This window comes from Octopus sinensis, unplaced genomic scaffold (assembly GCF_006345805.1).
Source record: "Octopus sinensis unplaced genomic scaffold, ASM634580v1 Contig14494, whole genome shotgun sequence".
NCBI lineage: Eukaryota > Metazoa > Mollusca > Cephalopoda > Octopoda > Octopodidae > Octopus > Octopus sinensis.
In genome coordinates, this window is record NW_021833259.1 from 25,730 (window position 1) to 35,000 (window position 9,271).

Genomic DNA, 9,271 nt, shown 5'->3' on the forward strand with positions numbered 1-9,271 from the left:
GCCGGTCGCCCGCGTCTCCGCCGCCCTACCGTGCGTGAAATCGAAAGCACGAATCTAAGCGCGCGGTGTCGCCCACGTACGCGTGGACGTAGCCGCGACCGATGTTGCGAGGTACAGGCGTTCGATACGGCGACGTGGTCCGTCTCGTAAATTCCCGAAAGATGACAAACTGCGGCCAGTGCAGGTATCGGCCGATAGCGGCGGGCCTGCGCCCGCCTTCTCCCGCCTTCTCCCGCCTTCGCCGAGTGGACGGGGGATCACTCGGCTCGTCCGTCGATGAATAGCACGGCTATCCGCGTGAACTGATGCGAATTGCAGGACTCAGTGAAACATCGACACCTCGAACGCACATTGCGGCCCCGGGATCCTATTGTCCCGGGACCCCGTCTGGTCGAGAGGCGGTCACGACACGAAAACGCCGTCCGCCGCGGCCGTTGGCTGCGGCGGGGAGTCGGGAGTCGCAGGAAAATGCGGCGCTTACCGCGAGGCCCGCATTATCTCGCGCGCGAGCCGCCGCCGCTCGATCGTCCGTCTCCCGTAATGCCAGACCGTCATCGTTGCGAAGCGCTGTTGCGACGGCCGCGCCGCCCCGAATCGCGCGGCCGATGACGACAAATCGCGGAGGGAACCCGCCGACGAGCGGAAGCAGAGGAGTAGGAGCAGTAGTAGGAACAACGACGACACGGCGAGGCCCCTCGTCCCGTCAACGTCCTCTACGTCCCTCCGAGCAACCGCCGCCCTTCGTCGTCGCTGCCACCGCCCTTCGTCGTCGCTGCCACCGCCACCGCCGTCTCGTCTTTCGGCGTTCGCTCTGTGGGAATATCTCCTTCGTGCGAGCGTTTGTGCCGATCGACAGCGGTGCGCCGGTTGCAGCACGAGCAGCAGCCGTCTCTTCGCAGCGGGGAACTCTTTATTTTTCACGCTGCCCTCGACTCAGACTCGATTACCCGCCGAACTTAAGCATATCGCTAAGCGGAGGAAAAGAAACCAACCGGGATTCTCTAAGTAACGGCGAGTGAACCGGGAGAAGCCCAACGCCGAATCTCGTCGGCGGCGCGCCGTCGTCGAGAGCTGTGGCGCAAGGGTCGTACACGCGATCGATTCGCCTGGCTAGGTTCAGAGTCCCCTCGATCGGGGCTGCCCAGAGCGGGTGCCAGGCCCATTCGGAGCCGGCGGCGATCGACGGTGTCCATCGGCCCGAGAGTCGGGTTGCACGAACGACGCAGCATTTTGTCAGTTACGTGTGGGTTCCGGCGGTAAGCCATATACCAGCTTTAAACACACACAACCATAATCATCTTTCCCCTCCAGTCACACTACCACCGAGCACTTCTCAGGACGCACACCACATACCTTTATCCGCATACACTCACACAATCTTTAATCAGCTCCACACATGCCACTATACAGGCAGTCACGCACATTGTTTCACCCAGTACACACGCCATAATGCACACTACTGCACCCAGACAGGCGCATAACACATGAATACAGACAATGCATATACACAAACACGCAACGCACATAACCACACGCAGTATGCATACACACCGACAAATTTCGCCCTCAATACATAATCAATACACATGCACACTATTTGGTCATTGGCACATACATACACAAGTACAGGCTCCACCTGAACAAGGACACATCACATTCTACACACAACACGCACACGTTAATCCCACACACAACACACGTCCATATGCATACTAACACAGATACACATTTCCATACGAACACACACACATATATACACCCAGACTCGCTCATACATATCTACCCACACGCTGCCATTCACATATACACCCTCACACACACCCTCACACACACCACTCCACACGCTTGAGCACCTTAGTTCGTTTGGATTACAGTTACAATTGTTATTTTCATACACCCTCAAAAATTAGACTGCTGGAAAAGAAATAATCTTAGCATCGATTTACAACAAGCAATCTCAGATGCAAAGAGGCCTCCAAAGTAGGTCCCTAAGCTGTACCTAATGAAACTATTTTCTAGAGCCGTACGAATCTGGGTTTTATACTCATTTCCTCTCTCCATCTCTTCACATCTTTCAGGATAGTTCCCAATACACCTCTAAGTACTCCGATACATTTTCACCATGTTCAAATAGTAGCTTTCTACATAGCTTCCAGTGGATTACCTCCCTAGATTATCATGTCTTTTCTACTATTCCTTCTGTACCAGCATGCTACATTCACTTACCAAAGGATAAACGCTTTCCTCTTTTGATTTCCATAATATTCATTGGTAATCTACTTTGTTTTTGTCTATTTTGGCCATTATCTAATTAGTCCTCCATACTTGATCTTATGCCGCTACTAACAAACTTTGTCTTCCGCTCCAGCTTCCCTTTCTTTCTGCAAACATGACCATCTCCCAGTACTACAATTTGATGCTACTATCTTGGAAATCTACCATCCATAGGAGTATATATCTAATCAAGGTAACTCCAAAAGTCTCCTATTGATATTAACCCTCTTCCGCCTTTCTTTCTGTGTTGATATAATCTTACTACTCCTGCCTTTGGATGGAGTCATCCATCTGTCTAAATTTGCAAATACAGTTTTTGTCTAATTTACAAAAGCTGCTGAGTATCTAAGTAATGAGACTGCCTAAGTAAACACGGCCTTCACTACATTTGGACAATTTACCTTTGCCTTCATTAGCTTCCTCACACCTCCGATGTACCCCTTCTCCATTTTCGTTTACATTTCTGTATTTAGTACCCAGATTCTAATACTCCTAGATACTTACTGCTCTCTCCTCCTTCCAATCATTTAAAGGTCTGGCCATCTGTTAATTGGACGTCTTCACTGTTGACTATCTGCCCCTTCTCATAACTAATATCTATGCCAAATTCCATGCCTATATCGTTGTTGAAGTGTCTTACAGTCTGTATTATAAATGTAACGTTTTTTCACTCTTACTAAGTACCAAAAGATCTTCCATGTGGAGCAATTGGTTAATTTGTCGCTTTTTAATTCTGAACTGACAGCCTGCCCTTGTCTTATATTATTACTATTATTATATATTTCCTACCTTTCATTGGGGCTCTTTTCCAGTTTTGGGGCTATTTTTCCCAAGCATTAAACTAATACATCTGCCCGTTTTTCCTACGCCTGTCTTCGTCATTTGCTCTGTAAATTTTAACTGTATATATATATATATATATATATATGTGTGTGTGTGTGTGTGTGTGTGTGTTTGGTGTATTGTGTGTGTGTGTGTGTGTGTGTGTTTGTGTGTGTGTGTGTGCGTGTGTGTGTGTGTGTGTATGTATGTATGTATGTATGTATGTATCTATGTATGTATGAATGTATGGAAAAGTCAAGGTAGGAGATGCTAAACTAATTTTACAAAAACATTTTCTGTACCGCTTTCAGAAGAAGAAAAGAAGAATGCGGGAGTGCCATGATAGTAGTATGTTAAATGGTCAAGTGCCCTGAAAGTGACCCGTTGTGGATGGTAGTAGTGTTTGGGACTGTTTTTGAAAAAACAGTTTTTTCAAAAGTCCCAATTGCTGCTATAATCCATAACGAGGCACATTAGGTCAATTGACCATTTAACACGCTACTACTATCACACTACCTGCATTCCTTCTCATTCTCCCTTATCTTTCTCCTTCTTCTTCTTCGTCTTCTTCCTCTCCACCAACTCCTTCCTAACTTTACTACTATTGCTGTTTAGAGTAACACCTAGGCAAACTTTATAAACTAAACATTCAAAAGAGATGTCTCAAGATTCAGTCACTAAAAACTGCATGGCTGCAGTTTAATGACTGAAAATATGTACAGGTGTGGTTTCATTTATTATTCTAGTTGAAGAGCATTTAGGACGTATCTGAGTGGTATGAGATCCGAATATAAGGTGTGGGAAGTTTATGTAGATATAGGTTAAAATTTGTCACTGAGAGGACAAGTAGTCATATTCCAGTCGATTTTCAAGACTATTTTCCGTGTAAAGTCCATAGACATAACAGCCTTATATGTATTTAGCTAAGCAGCATTCTGCGGTGTTTCGTAAGTGGATGTGAAAAGTTATTCATGGGATGGTAACGGAGAATTGAGCGAAAGATCTGCGGATGTTGATTTTTTGTTAGAGTTGTACATGTGGGAGTAATTCTTTTGTTGTTGTAGCCATTATATATTTCATGATAAGTTTGTAAAGTAGTGGTGGTGCTTCAGTGAGTTTGTCTTAGTTTGTATTATGAATCCGAGTGATTCTTTGAAAAGCCATACGTCTGAGATGGTGGCGCCAGTACGAGACTTGCTTGAATTTTTAAAGTTGCGCGTGAACAGTTGATATCTTTCTGTGATGGTACTTCATTCTAAGGTTTGGTGTATTTGAGACAGTAAAGAAATTCCTGTTAAACTAAATATCATTTTACTTTAAGATTTAAATGTTATGCACAGAACCTTACACCATGATTCTTGGACTATTCGCCCAGGTTTACATTGTTATGCTTTCATATTTCTCACAGTCTATCATGTGTTTTTGTTTTTTCGTTTCTTTTTCAACATTTTCTGAAGGCAAGTATAACAAATTATGACTGTGGCAATGGCTCACCAATTAAGCTGAATACTTTGTTGTCCAACCAGTGTAACTTCATAACAACAGCAGGTTCTCGTATAAAACAGACATCGCACAGAATATTATGGTCATGATGGGATTTGGCGTTAATGAAAGAAATGATTGTATTAGTCGTGTATAAGTTTAATTGATATTTACTACGATATATAGTTGCGGCTTTTTCTAGCTCCGTTGTAAAAGAATAGGCACGAATATATATGAAGTAAGACAAGCTGAATATGAAATAAGATAAGCATTGTTCAAAGCAGGCCCTGAAAGGAACTTTCAACATTCAGATTGCGATGGTAAAGGACAATGATGAGCTTACGCATGATTTCTATGTGTGTGAGTGTGTGTGTGTGTGTGTGTGTGGTGTGTGTGTGTGTGTGTGTGTGTGAGTGTGTATGTGTTTGTGTGTGTGTATGTGAGTGTGTGCGGCTTTAACGACAAAAGCTCATTAAAAGCCGAACAGTATAAAATCTATTGATGTATTGTACACAAGAGATTTGGGGTTTAGATATTCTTTGTTCTGGTGACGTAAATAAAGGTCGCATGTTCCGTATTACTGTCTCTGGGATAAGAAATATTTTTTGCCTTTCTAAATAAACAGAGGTTTCCTGATACGATATCGGAATGGAGAGGAATAGACAACAGGATGACGCAGACAAAATTTGAAGGGGCCTATGGATCCCCCTAATTTTACTGTCCAATGGAAACCTTTATCATGGTCCAAACCAATCAGTATATGACCTGAGAAGATATCCAAGCCGAGACTATTTGTATAAAAATGTAATTTGTAACTTTGGCTTGTAATACTAGAATGACCAGTTTGTTAATTTGGTGTCACGGTTTTCTCCGAGACAAATACAATTCGGATTTCGTTACTTACATATAGCCTACATCCATCCATTCATTCATCCATCCATCCAGCCAGCCAGCCAGCCAGCCACCTCCATCCATTCATACATACATGCATGCATATATACATACTTACATACATACATACATACATACATACATACATACATACATACATACACATACATATTATATACGTACATACATACATACATACATACGTACATACGTACATATATACGTACATACATACATACATACATACATACGTACATACATACATACATACATAATACATACATATACATACTTACATACATACATACATACATACATACATACATAATACATACACATACATATATACATACATACATGCATCCATCCATCCATACATACATACATACATACATACATCCATCCATCCATCCATCCATCCATACATGCATCCATCCATCCATAAATATATACGTGCATACGTACATACATACATACATACATACAACATACATACATAATACATACATACAGACATACTTACATACATACATACATACATGCATACATACATACATACATACATACTTACATACATACATACATACATATATACGTACATACATACATACATACGTACATACATACATACATACTTACATACATACATACATACATACATACATGCATACATACATGCATACATGCATACATACATACATATATACATACATACTACATCATACATACATACATACATACATACAAAAATTATCGAAAAGTCTACACTAGATGTCAAGAAAGATATGTAGGGAAATTGTCGCGCCCAAGATTACCGTCCGGGACGCAGTACACCCGACCATTTAGACGTTCAAAGACAGATCTCCCAGCAAACATTGAAATATTTCCAAGGTTTTATACGCTGTAAACCACGAAAGCACACGATCACGTGCCCTGGGGCATGTTGCGGATGGTTTTCCAGAAAGATGTGTTTAATGTGCAAATACTGTTTGCCATAAAGTACTTATATGGATGTTCAAATGTTTGTATTTATGTAAAAGTCGAAAGTTTACAACTTGAAGGTTTCACTTAGTTGAAGTGTGCATTGTTAATGCCCCTTCTCACATTCTTTTTTGTGATCTGGTTGAATATGCGCAACCATTGTGGCAGAGGTATCCCAATTCATCTCTACGTGATCGGTCGACTGTTCTTTGTAGACGACTTGCTGCTACCTGATTCTTCTGATGGTCACCAACAACGTGCATTGAATGGGTTGGCTGCCGAGTACCCCAAGACAGGATTGACAAATACGCACTGTGTAGGAAAGTGGAACATCATTATTGCGGGTCTCTATTCACGAATGATTCAAAGTTGGTGAAATTATAAATCATTAGTTAAGGAGACACGGGTAAAAGACTTTAGCCATAAAATTAGTTCTTACTTGGTGTGTCATCAGGTTTATCGTCGAGAGATTTCTTGGAGATGAAACGTTTCTGTGAAAAAATAGAATAGCATCATATAAAGAGAACTTCAGGGTTTTATTATCGTTTAGAACTTAAAACAATGCAATAGATGACAACATATTCGGACAGGTATCATTGCCAACACTACCATCTCAACCCCTTAGAAATCTTCTAGAAGGCGCTTCCATCAAGTCAAAGGATTTTCTGAACAATATCAGATAATACAACTCTGCATTTCAAATGACTTCGTTTGGTGAATCTAAGAAGATAGATAAACATGAATTTACCCCCGACGTCAAAGTTCAAGGGCAAGTCTATCCCATCATTGGTTCCCTGGTCTCGCGAATGAACAACCACAGTTCCTCAAATTTACTCTATGAGTGATGTAGGACAAGAAACCCGACGTGAGGTGTCAAAATTTCCGATGATGGGTCGTGTTAGACACAGCGCACACTGCTGCAAAGGAGAGTATATCCCCAGCAATGCCGGGTATGTCTGCTAGTACACACACACACACACATACACACACACACACACACACACACACTTATATATACACATAGATATTTCTACATATATATATATATATATATATATATATAATATATATATATATATGTATATATATATATATATACATATATACATGTATATATATAGTTAAATTTAATCCAAACAAAAAAGCACAAAGAAGCACATCAACGCGTGGACGTGGAACAAACATAGTATTATTGGATGCCCAGGAAAGAAAGAAAGAAGGAGGGTTTAACGTTTCGGGTGGAGCTCTTCGTCGGAAACATACGAGATGGAATGATCCAGAGGAGGGAAGACAGGGGAAAAAAATCGCTAAAGGTACACACGCACACACATTTTGAATGACCGGAAGGAAATGGGTGAAGAAAAGTTCTTTCAAAGACAGGAGAGTGGTTCTTTCAAAGACAGGAGATTGGTGGAGGAAGAAGTATGTGTGTGTAAGTGTGGATAAGAGCGTGTGCGGAGGTCTGCGTGTGCGTGTGTGTGTCAGTGTGTATGTGTGCAATAATAACACGTGTGTGTGTATGTGTGTGTGTATGTGTGTGTGGTTGTGGCTGTTAAACTTTGCGTGTTGTAGGGTTAGTAGTGTTAAGGTCAAGGAAGAAGGAATTGGGCGTGGCTCCTTTTGTCTCTACCACAGGTCAAGTAGTAGGTACTGCTATTTGAAGTATGTGTGTGCGTGCGTGTATGTATATGTATCGTGTGTGTGTATTGTTTGTAGTGTGTGTGTGTGCATGTGTGTGTGTTCGTGTGTGTAGGTGTAGAGTTAGGGTGTTTGGCGAATAACTGTGCGTCTGTGTGTATACATGTATGTATAATTGTGCGCGTGTATGTATTATTGTGTACCGTGTGTATGGACGTATGTGTGGGTTCATTTGCGTGTGTGTGTATTATGTGCGTGCGTCTCGTATGTGCGTGTGTGCATGTACGTGTACGTTTGTATGTGTGTGTGTAAGCGTATATGGGTGTATATGCGTGTATCCGTGGGGTTGTGAGTTTTCTGTGTGTGCATTAATGTGCGTGTGTACGTGCGTATGTGTGCGCATGTTTTTGCGTGCGTGTGTGTGTGTGTCTCTGTCTATATGTGTATACGGATGTGTATGTGCGTGTAGGCATATATTGTGTGTATGTATATGTATCGGTGTGTATGTGAATTCGTACATGCGTGTGTGTTTTGGGTTTTTCTGGAGTTGTGTGGGTGTAATGTGCGTGCGTGTGTGCGCTTAAGTACGTGTATGTGCGTGTGTGTCTCTGCCCATGTGTGTATAAGTCTGTGCGTATCTGTATGAGTATTGTTCGTTAAAGGTATAAGTGGGCATCTGTGCTGGTGTGTGTGTATGTACGTGTGTATGTATGTGTGTGCGTGTTTTGTGTGCGTATGATACATATATCTCCGTGATCACCGTCACAGACCAGGCTATCAGTTGTTGCTACACATCGCTGGTCACAATGCGCTTCGCGTTGTTTTAGCCTTCAAATGACGCCACCCCGCTGGCTAAGCGAGCAGGCCAACAGAAGAAAGGGAGAAAGTTGTAGCGAAAGAGTACAGCAGAGATCAACACAACCCACTCCCTGAGCCTCGTGGAGCATTAAACACTCACAACGCCCAGTCTGGGAATCGAAACCTCGATCCGACAATCATGAGTCCGCTGCGCTAACCACTAGTCCACTGCGCCTCCACACAGACATATATATATATATATACATACATATCAATATATATATATACACATAAATATCACAAATATACGTATCTACTTATACGCATACACACACACAAACGCACACATATATGTGAGTGGACATACACTGTATAGTGTGATTCT

General features: G+C 42.2%; 1 pseudogene; it reads left to right on the top strand.

The window, feature by feature from the left end:
- Nucleotides 1-241: 241 nt before the first annotated feature.
- On the top strand, nucleotides 242-401 carry LOC115230113 (annotated as a pseudogene).
- The last annotated feature ends 8,870 nt before the right edge of the window (nucleotides 402-9,271 follow it).